This window comes from Lontra canadensis, unplaced genomic scaffold (assembly GCF_010015895.1).
Source record: "Lontra canadensis isolate GAN:19392208 unplaced genomic scaffold, GSC_riverotter_1.0 scaffold2, whole genome shotgun sequence".
NCBI classification, from domain to species: domain Eukaryota; kingdom Metazoa; phylum Chordata; class Mammalia; order Carnivora; family Mustelidae; genus Lontra; species Lontra canadensis.
The window spans coordinates 36497072-36511180 of NW_022630996.1; the positions used below are offsets into that span (position 1 = coordinate 36497072).

The 14109-nt window shown below is 36.8% G+C and overlaps 1 protein-coding gene and 2 pseudogenes across 2 annotated transcripts in view; 2 read left to right on the forward strand and 1 right to left on the reverse strand.

The window, feature by feature from the left end:
* Positions 1-14109, reverse strand: part of BBS9 (Bardet-Biedl syndrome 9) — a 453073-nt gene that overhangs the window by 400219 nt on the left and 38745 nt on the right. The gene's annotated exons all lie outside the window — the stretch shown is intronic.
* LOC116875994 lies at positions 7440-7786 on the forward strand (annotated as a pseudogene).
* LOC116876000 lies at positions 8161-8505 on the forward strand (annotated as a pseudogene).

Here is a 14109-nt window from a genome sequence, read left to right on the forward strand (position 1 = left end):
GAGGCCCTAGGCAAAACACTTTCAGTACATCTTCCCAGAAAATACTTTGCACAGTAAAATTTAAGAACCATTGTTCAAAAGCAGTCATTCTCAAAGTATAGTTCCCCACACCAGCAGTATAAGCATCATGCAGAAACTTGTTAGAAATGTAAATTCTTGGGCCTCATCCCAGTCCTACTGAGTCAGAAACTCTGAGAGTGGGGCCTAGCATTCCTGTGTTTCAATAAGCCCTCCAGGTGATTCTGGTGGGCACTGAAGTTTGAGAACATCTACTCTAGAGTTTTGTCTTTTCTCTGCACAGCAAATGTGTGATTTCTGCTAACCACCATCTGTTCCCAAATTCTATGTGATCCAAATAGGACTAACTCAATCCCCACAACCTACCAAAGAGCTAAGAACTTAACCAAGACCTTACCTAACATCCTCTGACCTTAGTGATGGGCTCATTCCAATTATAAAATGAGTAAGTCCTGGAGACAAAAGATACAGTATAGAAAATACTGTTGTAATAGCAAAGTATGGTGACAGGGGCTACACTTGTGGTGAGCACTGCATAATTATAGAGTTGTTGAATCACTATGTTGTACACCTGAAACTAAGGTAACATTGTAGATCACCTTCAATTTCTTAAGTAAAAAATCAAGCAAATTAATAAAAAATAAACTGGTCAAAAAATGATCTTACAGTAGATCACAGACTAACACAGTATTCATCTCCTTTCCCTAGAGAAACCATATTAGAATGATAGTAATCCTTGCATCTGCCAAAATTAAGAATACCCCCATTCTCTGAGCAAAACCAATCCTATTGATAGCAATGAAGATGAAACTGTAAGAAACTAAGAGACAAAGTCCTGTCAAATGTTTACACTCTCTTTATAGTCCCCATTAATTATCATGCCAAGTACTCAGATATTACTTGCCCTGCTGCCAACCATGTGCCTGAGGTGGGATTACTCAACCGTCTGAACATTCACTGGGTCCCAGAGGTGAAACCACTCACTCAACTGTGGGGGCAGACAACCAAGCTTTTTGCCCATGACTTACAGCCAAGCTTCTGTAATCATGACCTGGCAAGCATTCTGACCCCCTTTATTATTATTTCACTCAGGGCAGAAATTAAGAGCCTGTAGAGACAGCCACTCACATTTTCTTTACCTGACTAGTGACTCTGAAGCACTATATCAAAAGAGTTAGTATGACTTCCTATTTCAAGATTGCTAATTAAAGACTATTATGTCCTCTTCTCCTCTAAAAAAACCACCCCAAACAAAAAGGAGTAAAATAAACAGACATAAACTCCTTCAAAGAAATCAAAAGACCTGTGGTAAGTCTAACCACAATCTATGAAGATGGGAAGTGAACACAGAAAAGGTAAACAATACTAAAGGGCACAGCAAGATCAAATCTAAATGCCTGAAGAATATATTTATTCACCTCATAAAATTCTAAAAAGGCTCAGGAAGTAAAAGCACCAAGTATCAGAGAAAGTGAGGTAAGATGGGATCTGAAGACAAGAGAGTTATCTAAACATCTATGTAAGTAACAGATACACAGACCTTCACAGAAAACAGAAAGCGTAATCTCAGGAGAAGCTGAACAAAACAAGGGACTCCAGATTAGAGGGACACAGATATAAAATAGCATGGGAATGGAGAAGTAACTTAAAATACATAGTTGAAGAAAAAGTTTGTATCCTGGATAGTCAATCCTCAAATTCCCTTCCCCAACCATGGGACTAGGCTCATGATCCCCAGAAAGAAATTAAAGAAACCTACAGAGAAAGAAGAACAACTCAAGAGAAAAGACTACCTACAGCTATAGATATTTGAGTCCCCAGGAAAACAGCTAAGTAGTCCCCTAACTGCCTTCAAGAGAAGCCCACCAATTGACAAGCCCTGACCCCTGGCCCCAGGGACACATAACCACAATGAGATACCACCACACACCCACTAGGGTTGCTATAATCAAAGAGATGGGTAATAACAAGTATTGACAGGAATGTGAAGAACTTCATCCTTGGGTGGAACCCTAGTGAATCACTGGCAGGATAAAAATAAGTTTACAACTTCAGGAAAATATTTGGTGGTTCCTCAAAAGGTTAAGCATAGAGTTAAAGTAAGACCCAGCTATTCCTAGATATACCTAGATATACACCCAAGAGAAATGAAAACTTGTATATGAATGTTCATAATAGCAACATTCACAATGGCCATAAAGTAGAAAATCTAAATATCCATCAAATATGGCTTCTTGTCCTTTTGGCTAAGATCAAGTGTTTAAATGTCCATCAACTGATGAATAGATAAATATAATGTGGTATATTCATACAAGAGAATACTATTCTACACTAAAAAGGAATGAAATATTGGCACATGCTACAGTACAGATAAACCTTGAAAACATTATACTAAAGGGCACTTGGGTGGCTCAGTTGGTTAAGTGTCTGCCTTGGGCTCAGGTCATGATCTCAGGGTCCTGGGCCCCATGATCCCTTGCTCAGTAGGGAGTCTGCTTTTCCCTCTCCTTCTGCTGCTCCCCCCTGCTCATGCTTTCACTTGCTCTCTCTCTAATAAATACAATCTTTAAAAAAAAAAATAGAAAGCATTATATTAAGTAAAAGAAAGCCATCACAAAAGACTTCATATTATATGATTCCATTTATGTGAAATGTCCAAGGGTTTTCACAATTTCCTAAGCATTGGAAGCAATAAACATGTCTTTTGTTATGTTAATGAGGTGACTTCTGGCCCTCACCTAAGGATGGGGGCTGTTGCCAGGAGAACCAACCATATGATTAGAGTGTTGGAACTTTCAATCCTACCCCCCATCCCAACCTAGGGAGGGGAGAGGGGCAGGAGGTTGAACAGATAGCCAACAGATGCCTATGTAATGAAGCCTCCATAAAAACCTAAAAGGACAGGGTTTAGAGGCTTCTGAGTTAGTAAACACATGAAAATTTGGGGAGAGTGGCACACCTAAACAGGACATGGAAGTTCCTTTACCCATACATTGCTCTATGCAGTTCCTCTATCTGGCTATCCCAATGTCATATCCCTAACGAAAAAACAAAAACAAACAAAAACCAGCAATCTAGCTCTAAGTTGTCTGAGTTCTGTGAACAGCTCTAACAAATTAATTGAACCTAAGGAGGAGGTCATGGGAACCTCTGATTTATAGCTGGTCCATCAGAAGTACACATAACGACCTAGGCTTGGGACTGGCATCTGAAGTCAAAGGAGGGAGTCATGGGAAGTTCCAATCTGTAGCTGGTGGGTCAGAAGCACAGATAACAACATGGGCTTACAACTGGCATCTGAAATGGGGATATGGTTGGGTGCGGTGGCAGTGGAGAGTAATCTTGTAGAACTGACCCTTAACCTGTGGGATTGGATGTTATCTCCAAATGGATAGTGTCAGAATTGAATTGAATTATAGATACCAAGTGTCTGGAGAATTACTGGAGCAGCATCCTTGCTCCACACATTGAAAACTGAGTCTCAGAACCATTTTAATGTTAAGAAGTTTATTTTGGAGTGGTAAAAATGTTCTAAAATTGATGTGGTCATGGCTGCACAATTCCACAGGTATAATAAAAATCATTAAACTGTGTGCTTTCAATAGGTGAATTGTGGAAGTGGCCATCTCAATAAAAATGTTTTGAAAGAAAAATTAGATATGTAGATAGCTAAGGACCACCAGCTAGCCAACTGTCCTCTTTCCTCTCCCTCTTCCCACTTGCCATATGTAGTCAATAAGCAGGTATTTATTACCCTTCATCCTCAAAACAAAAATGAGAGAGAGAAGGGTTTTCCTCTTAATTTCTTTTTCTTTTTTTAAAGATTTTATTCATTTATTTGACAGACAGAGATCACAAGTAGGCAGAGAGGCAGGCAGAGAGGGCGGGGGAAGCAGGCTCCCTGCTGAGCAGAGAGCCTGATGTGGGGCTTGATCCCAGGACCCTGAGATCATGACCTGAGCCGAAGGCAGAGGCTTTAACCCACTGAGCCACCCAGGTGCCCCCTTTTTTGGGGGGGGGTTCTCTTTAAAGAAATACTGACCTGTCTGGGAAGAATTATAGTGATTAATACTGGTGCTAGTTCCCATGAATGTATAGGCTTCCTCTCCTCATTCTGACATCTGGAGGTCCCTAGTTTAAATTTGCTCGCCAACCGCTCACGTTAAAGACAGGCTGGCTGGTCAAAACCCCAACCCACTTTCACAGTACTTAATCTTGCTATTGACTAATCCTCAAAAAAACAAAAACAAAAACAAAAACAAAAACAAAAACAAACAAACAAAAAAAACTCTGACAAAACACTTTAGGAAGGCCAGAAAAAGAAAAGCCCAAGAAAAACAAAAGAACGAAAGAAAAATTACTCCAGAACAAAAGGTGATAATTCAAAAAGTAAAAAATTGGGAAGAAAAAAAATCCCATACCTCCAGATAACAGGAAGAACCCCAGGAACCAGAGGGAATTAACAGATTCAACAGTACAACTGAAAGCCTAGAAAACTTGAGAAATTATAAGGCTATGTAAAGAAATACATGATTTTTTTTTTAAGAAATGTATGATTTTTTTTAAAAAAGAATCTACTAGAAACATTTTCCTTTGAGTAGCACAGGACATTGTAATCATAAAGAAGGAAATATGATCCTGGTACATACTACATTGAAAAACATTTATATATCACAAGCAAAGTATGTATTAACTTTTAGAATCCTCTATAGAGAAGTCACAGAAGATTTAGCTACCACTACAGACCAGTATATAAATGTTATTAACCTTGACAAAGTAAGAATAAAGGTGGAGATTACAGAAGTTGAGAAACTTAAGGTAGAGAGTAATAATGGTAAAGATAAAATGATGAATGTGCTCGTTTAACAAAATGTGGAATCGAGGGGTTAAAAACTGATGAAACAAGAAAGAGAAGTTTGAGTATCCTTTGTGTAGGTGCAGAGATGAGCAGCAATGGAAAGGAGATAGCGATATAACCAGAAGGATAATAGAAAGAATGTGTCATTAATCAAAACACTTTGTCACTATGACACATCAACAGAAAAAAATTAAATATGATGAATTCAAAAATAGTTATGTAATTACATTATTCAGCGATAAAGAGTTAACCGTAAGGTGGGGGAAAGGCACAGGGTAGGGGGAAATGATGCTTTCATAAGTTTGTCTGTACTATTTGGCTTTTTATTTTTATCAAATGAACTACACACCGTTAAAAGTTATTTTGTGATCTTGCAAGGTTTAAATAGTCTATTTTTAAGTATGTAATAATCTATCTTGCTAACACATTTCTAACCTCTCTCTCCTAAGCCTAGAAACTTTATCCCTGATTTTCTAACATCTCTACAGTGGGCTGGATATTAAGGGGTGTCATTAAATTCCCCCACCTTCAATGAAAACAGTACATAAATGTGCACGGTATGTAATCATTTTTAAGTGGGAGAGAGAAGACAGGAAAATGAGTATGATGTAATATTTTAAAAGAGAGATTGCTGAAAAACCAAAAGGTAGCAGACTGATTTCTACACTTCAAGCTCACTTCAATAGCAGTGTGATAAATACAAAGAGCTCAACTATTCTATAATAAGCATTACATAAATCCTAAAACTCTACCATAACATGTTAAGACTTTTAAAAAAGCCAGAAAAATATAGCTCTTGCCAGTTAATCTCAAAACTGGGGAAAATTTACAAGAAATATGGTTCTGACATGTTAGAAGTCCCTAATTTTAGTGTCCTCATTAAATGAATAATCTATTAAGCACAACGCCTATTTACCCATATCATTTGCCAAGTTTACATTTATTCCAATATAATTAACACACACTGATTCCCCAACAGATAATCTATTCTACATATTGACATCAAAACAATATGGTTTTTAGGAAGTTGGGCAGAAGAAGCAAAGAAAGAGTAAGAGCTGAATGATGGAGCCAATTTCCCAAGTTTCAAAAGAATTTGTCACCATCTTTCAAAAATAAAAGAACCATTGATTGGGTTCCCAAATTATATTATGTGTTGATCAATTCAAGAACAGCCTAATACTGCTGAGAAAACCACAGAATAACAGGATTTTGAATAATCTTTCATTGAAAGGCAAAAGTTAAACATCATATTCCTTAAGAGAACTAGCAACAGTAGACATATTAATAGTGCTAGGCACTGTTTCTAATATAGTAGGGCCCACATTAAAACCACTGCTAAAGTCTAGAAATGGTCATAACAAATCTTTCAACCTTACAGCATAAAAGTCAGTTGATAATTTCTTTGTCTAACACCTAATAAAACTCATTCTTCCAAAATTGTGGAAAAGCTAAGCACAGTCCTCCCTTATTATAAAGTTTCCTGTTACAAAGTTGCATGGTTTACACATATGTTACACTTTATTATTTTTTTAAAAGCCCTCCTTATAACACCCTCTTTGTTGTAATACTCGACATACTTTGCCTCCAGGCTAGATATATAATGAAAGCAAAATGAATTCAGACAGATTGTTGAGGGAAAAAAACTAGTTTCATTTTAGGAGTCTTTCTAAAATCTTTTTTCTTTCCTTGTAGCTTTTCATCATGTCAATGTTTTGTTCCCACTGAACATTTTCCTTTTCTTTTTACATATTTCCTTTGGTAAATGAAAGATGATAGATTGTTAAAACCATTTTGTACTACCTTTGAAACAAGAACTTTTAATATACAACTCCTGTCTTCCAAAACCTTGTACAAATTTCATCTTTAAGACAATGAACTATATAGGACTTAATCAACCAGCTGCAAAAAGCCCTATGAAATCTTAATTTTCTACTCACACATTTTATGTTCATAGTCCCCTAAAATCATGAATATAACTTTCCAAATTAGATTTAGGAATACTTCTCAGTTATTGTTTCCATATTAAAAAATACTATCTTATTTTAGCAAAGATCTAGAAGTGCTTTCTTATTCATAAATTTCAATGTAAGGAAATTTGGTATAAAAACCCTGCTTATTTTTAACTTGGGCAGAAATACAGTTCAAGGGGTGCCTGGGTGGCTCAGCGGGTTAAGCCTCTGCCTTCAGCTCAGGTCATGATCCCACGGGCCTCTCTGCTCAGCAAGGAGCCTGCTTCCCTTCCTGTCTGCCTGCCTCCCTGCCTACTTGTGATCTCTGTCTGTCAAATAAATAAAATCTTAAAAAAAAAAAAAGATAGAAATACAGTTCAAAATCATATAATATGGGGGCACCTCATTCTGATACACCAAGCTTAATCATTTCTGATATTCTAAATTAGCCAGAAATGACTTAAATTGTGTACTATATGAAATACTAATGGAACAAATTTTATATCTTTAGAAGTTGGAAGAGGTAAGTACATAAAATATCATTCTTCCATGTAAAGCATGCCTACTAATATTAGAACTCTATTCTTGCTCTCTTGGGTCCCGCTGCCAAGATGACCAAGAAAAGAAGGAATAATCGTCGTGCCAAAAAGAGCCACGGTCACGTACAGCCTATTCGCTGCACTAACTGCGCCCATTGTGTGTCCAAGGACAAGGCCATTAAGAAGTTCGTCATTTGGAACATAGTGGAGGCCACCGCTGTCAGGGACATTTCCAAAGAGAGTGTCTTCGATGCCTATGTGCTTCCCAAGCTGTATGTGAAACTACTTTATTGAGTGAGTTGTGCCATTCACAGCAAGGCAATCAGGAATCACTCTCGTGAAGCACAGAAGGACGAATACCCTCACCCCGATTTAGACCCATGGGTACTGCCCCATGACCTCCACCAAAGCCCATGTAAGTTAAGTCCTTAAGGACTGAAGAAAAGCTGTTCTCCAGGGGGAAAAAAAAAAAAAGGCAATTATACTTCAAAAAAAAAAAAAAAAAGAACTCTATTCTTGATATTCTTGAGTATCTTAAAATCTTATAATAGTAAAAAAATTGAAAAAAAACTTCAGCAATATAATTCTTAAGTCATCCTACATATGTATAACACTTTAATATTTACGGTCCACGTAAAGAGTTATATAAGAATGTTCACAGCAGTTTTATTCACATTTTTAAAAAATTGGAAACTACCCAAAAGTACATCAAAAAGATTGTTGTTGTGGTGGTGGTTGGTGCACTGAGCTCCCCAGCTCCAAGAGGTGGCCACATCCCTTCCCCACCACTACCATGAAGTAGATGTTCAAAGAGGAACACTTGTTGGAATACAGATGTGTGCAATCTATGAAGACCCAAGTGAAATATCCCAACCAGGTTCTAGTGATTGTGGAAAAAGTCTCAGGCTCTCAGACTGTTGACGATGACAAATGGAAGTATCTGGTTCCATCTGACATCACTGTGGCTCAGTTCATGGGGATCATCAGGAAAAGAAGCCAGCTTCCTTCTGAAAAGGCAATTTTCCTATTTGTGGGTAAAACAGTCCCACAGTCCAGCCTAAGGGACAGCTTTAGAAGAAAAGATGGAGATGGATTCCTCTATGTGGCCTACAGTGGAGAGAAAACTTTTGGCTTCTGAGGGCCAGTGCTGGGCTAGGTGCACCATTCCTGCTTGTGGATCTTGTAAACAGCCAGACATTTTCAGTTACCAGATCTCTTCACATAGACTATTAGTGTATTCACATCAACTATCACATAGACTATTAGTTTTGTAACTGGATTTATTTTAATATATTAGAAGGTTTTGTTTCCTTAGATTAGTAAATTAACATACAGAGTTTTGTTATGAGTTTTCCTTTTTGTGCACTGTCCTCAATGGCTGTACTCTCCAGGGAACTTGTTCCTCTGAAGACCATATTTAATGAAGATATTTCCATATTAAAGTGAGGTAGGCATGGTATTATAATGAAAGGGAGGGAGATGTGGACTTCTTTTGGATTATGTTTGAATTGTTAAAGAAGGCTAAGCATTTAAAGCACCCCAATTAAATCCTTAGCAATCAGAATACTTGCTTCACTGGATTTTGCCAACTGCCAATCATGTTGGACTGAGCTAATCTGTTCCTCTTTCTGAATCTATTCAGGTAAATAATTAACAATAAAACTTCCTCTTATAAAGGCAAAAAAAGATAATACACTTAAAGCTTACTGTATATGTTATTGTGTGTGTGTATATATATATAAAGGTATGTACATATACTGTATATATACAGTTTATATGTATGTATATATATGTATATATATACATAGAAACACACACACACACACTTCTATGTGTGTGTGCAGATAGATAGATAGATATCCTCTACAGAGAATACTACTAACATACTCTTAAAAGAATTTTAACCTGGTAGTAGTCAACAAACATTCGTTTTTCATATTAAACATTAACATACAGCTCGACCGTGTGTTTTAGAATTTAAATCTGCAAACAAGAACTTCCATGTAGATTGGAAAAGGGTTACTGAAACAACTTAATTCAAGAAAGACTGGAGGATAGGGGAGGACTGTTCATTTCCCTTGGCAATATGTTTTCTAGATGAATATTTTAAACTGTTGGAACATTTTATGTCACAGTGTCATTTAAATAAAGTAGTTTTATGGTAATCATTTTCCTTCTCAACTGAGTAAAATATTTAATAGCTCAGTTATTCCACTGTTAAGAAAGGAACCATGATGATACATATATATAGATCAAAAATGGCTGTCAAATCCTATCAAAACTACCATATTTAACCTTTCTCTCGTCAAACGCAGTCCTGACCACAGACATTTCCATAACACTTTTCCAGCCTTGGCATTCAGCCACCATGAAAGAAATTTTTTTTTTTTCAAACAACACCAAGAAACTTAAAATATTCTTTTTACCCTTTGCCCTCTTAGCCACAGTAGGCAAAGAGGCATTTAACCACCAAATTTCTACAGTATATAGATATATAGAAGGAATCAAAATTTACCTTTTAGGAAAAGTAACAACTTTAAATGATCACGTAAAAAACAAATTTGCAGACTACAAGGAACCCTCTTTATAACCTTCCCCCAGGAACTAAAGGTTTTATACAATATAATATACAGGAAGACGCTGTTTGAAAGTAACATTGTTTTATGGGTCTTGGACCAGAGATTTTATAAATGAATACCATATATATGAGAAAACCCAGCACAGGATGAGAATCAATCCTATTATCCCCTTGATCTTCCGACTTCTCACTATGGATCCATAAAGGATCTTAAAAACAAATGAGGGAAGTTCTCCAATATTATAAAACACCTACACTTTAATGCCGAGGCAAGGAACAGGAGCCAGCACACCATAGGGATCCTTTTCTAACATTTTTCTCTAACATTTCAACCATGTCTTTTAGAAAATAAAGGCCATATGGTTCACTGGTGAGACAAGGGTTATCAAAACATTATCTGTTGATTCCCTATAAGGAAAATAGCATTAATCTTTTATTAGCACTAATATCCCCACACAGAAAAGCAAGACTATATCCTGGCTGTTCATTCACCCCAGCTGAGCATATCAGTTCTCTCTCTGGATGACTATCAAAGAATTCAGACAGCTTTGGGAAGTACAGCCTCTCAGCAACCACATGTGGCCACTAACACATTTCCTTGGCAGACAAGAAAAAAGCATCAGTTTAGACAATTAGAAGTTACTTGAAGGCTGAGGATCTGATTATCTGAGGATCTCAAGATGAGGCAAAACATGACTTACTTGTTCTTTAGTTCACTATTTTCTTTGGTGGGCTTTTTATTCCAAAGAATGCATGAATTTTTATTTATGTGACAATATAATCCCATACAAGCCTATAGAAGTCATTTTATGATTTAAAAAATATTTCACCATGCTCATATATATTATTAGTAAAATCTGTTCACCTTCTTTACTGACAATTATATTCCAAACATACTGAACCTTTTATATACAGCATTTTCTTTCCACGTCGGTCACAAATGTGGTACTACTGTGCTGTCAGACCTTTATAATCCATACCATGCCCATATTATGCATACATTCTAACTTTAAGCTTTCCTTGATAAAAATTCTACTTTTCTGAAGTTTCATTTGTTGAAAAAAATCAAAGTAAAACAAAAGAACTGGAAGAGTTCAAGGAAAATGAGTTCTCACAGACAGAAAGAAGAGAGATAATAGGGTTAATGAGAAGAAGAAATGTCTTTTATACTAAATATCAAAGAATTTAAATAATTTTTGAAAACTAAAACCTTTTTTTTTAAAGATTTTTTATTTATTTATTAGACACACAGAGAGAGAAATCACAAGTAGGTAGAGAGGCAGGCAGAGAGAAAGGGGGAAGCAGGCTCCCCGCTGAGCAGAGAGCCCGAAGCGGGACTCGATCCCAGAACCCTGAGATCATGACCTGAGCTGAAGGCAGAGGCTTAACCCACTGAGCCACCCAGGCGCCCAAAACTAAAACCTTTTTAACTTGTGAATATTATCACAAGTACTCAATAATTCTGAATATCACATTTTTTGCAAAAAACATATTTAACAAAAGGATGAATAATGTATAGAAACAGAACTCTAAATCAATAAAAAGGCTCATTATTTCTACTGCTAAGCCTGACTTGTATAAATGCTGCTTCACTAGGTAAAGGTAAGTCCGGAGGCCCAAGTAATCACCTCCACCTTTACCATTATGGTAACTACTACAATCCATGCACTGCAGTAGTCAGTCAACATGTATTTGTTAAGGAAGAAAACAAAACGCAGAAGCTGGCTAGAAGGAGTGCACTAGGCTAACATTTGTTTCCAAAAAATAACCTTGAAAGCCTGATGTGTATAACATCAGCTCTGTGCAAACACATGGCAATTTTGGTTCATTCACCAACAAATACTATGTGCCAAGGACTGTGTATGACATTAGATACGTGGTGAACAGAAGACATGGTATCTGCCCTCACTAAGCGTACAGAAAGGCCTCCCTCTCCTTCAAAAAAAGAGATCACATAGAATAGCAAGAATATTAATTAAATAAAACAAGCACCAATGACAGGGTGATATATAAGCCTGCAAAACTAAAAATGAGAACCAAACAGAACCCCTACAATATATACACGTATATGAAATACAACATTATAATAATTGAGAAACAATTTGTTATCAAGTGAGATATGGTTGTAGTATCATCTACCAAGTCTCAAATGCTCAGTGGATTATCCACACAATATGAACAAAATGTAAAAGGAACGGATCTAAAATGACTCTCAGAGACTACTTCATGTAGGGAAATCTCAAATTTCATTGAACAAAAATCATTTACAAGTGATAGTCCAAATATATAGACTGAAATGGGAACCTGAAAAGGCAAAGTAGCAAAAACAAGCAGAAGGCAGTGATGACTGTTAGAAGCACCATTGTACATGCTCCCCATCAGTCCCAGAGTACTGATGCAGGGTATGCCCCATCCACCTGCAGACACTGTTACCAGACATACTGAGCTGTGACTGGATAGAGCCCTCAAGAAGGTTTTCCCAGAATATAAAATAGACACAGGTTTAAAATCACTGTATGGATTTTTTTACCATTTTAAAGGTAAAAAGGAGTATAAGAATTGACAGGTAAAATATATTCATCACCAAATATTTGGGAATATCATATAACATGCTATTTTTTAAATTTATAGATAAACCCAAGTAATATGGGTTTTTTTTTCTGTTTGCTAGAAAATCCATATGTTTTCAACTGATGCAAACTGAAGACAATTTTTAATAAATTCTTCAACTGACTTCAAGATATATTCATATTAAGTAAAAGCTTTGCTAAGAAATACATCTATTGTACATATTTATTGCCATTACTTGCATGCATCCCATATTATGTAGCACCAGACTTCACACAACGAACACGTTTTCAATGACTGTGCCATTTTAATGGCAAGATACCTAAATTCCAGAAATAAAAAATTACTCTGGGTTAACTCAGGGTGGAATATTCTAGGCTACAGTCTGTTTATATTTATTTATATCATAACACTGATATGTTATCAATGCTTATCTTTGGAAGATGGTGCTAAATCATTTGTTTCCTCTTTTCTACACATAGACACATTTAAAATATTCCTTTGTGAACATGATTACTTTTATAACAAAAGCATACACATTTTGGTGTGGAGAGTACTGAAAGAGGAAAGATGAAGGAAAATCATGTCCTACATCACTTCAAGTTTCAATTTATCCATAAAAAATTGGGAACATGCCACCAAATTTAACATAGTCTAAACCCAGAAGTAAAAACATGTCAAATGGCCTTGCAAAGTATTTGATTAAACTGAATTACAACAAATATCTAAATGAACAAACATTTGGAGCAATTATCACCCCACCCCCAGTATAGCCAGAATGCAGCCCAGAGCACAGCACACTCTTCAACTGCTTATCCCCTGCCTCCTCCAGTCCACATAAACACCTCATGACACACTCAAAACACCACTGCTTGCCTATCCTGGCCATTGTAAAGCAGCACCCCAGGAAGGTTCTAGGAGAGAAAGAGAAGTCAAAAGCAAGATGGACATTTACAGTGTTTTGGCCACCCAGCACCTATTTCACCCTCTTCTGTAAATGTTATATACATGGGTTAAACTTGGCCCCAAGTTGTTTAGTTCCTCACAGCAAGCTGACCACAAATGTGAACTCAAAGCCCACAGATGCCAAACTTAAATTTTTACACTTTCATTTGCTTTAATTATAGCCCACATTAGCATAATTTTAGCCATTTATAGTATGACTGCTTTGCATATTCTGCAAAAATGCACCCAACATCTACTAGTCATAGATGAGACAAATCCTAGAGCTACAGAAGTCACTGTTGCCCTCCAAAGCTTCCAGACCAGGACTCACCATCTTGCATCTGAGCAATATCACCTATATATATACCCCCCACTCAGATTACCCTCTCCCCAGGGAGTTAGTTTCCTTGCCCACTTCACCTTCTAGGTGGTGGTCCCCTGCCATGGTCTCTGGAAAATCTCCTGCAGTAAGGGACTTCCCCTTGGTGAAATCCTGTCAAACCACCACCCAAATAAAGCTCAATTGGGAATATTGACATCTCATAGTCATGACTTTTTCTTTGATCAACTCCAAAATCCTCAAACTCACCACAGTTCATTATTTGCCTACTTTCCCCCAAAGATCCATCCCTCTCCACTCTTAGTCTTAGT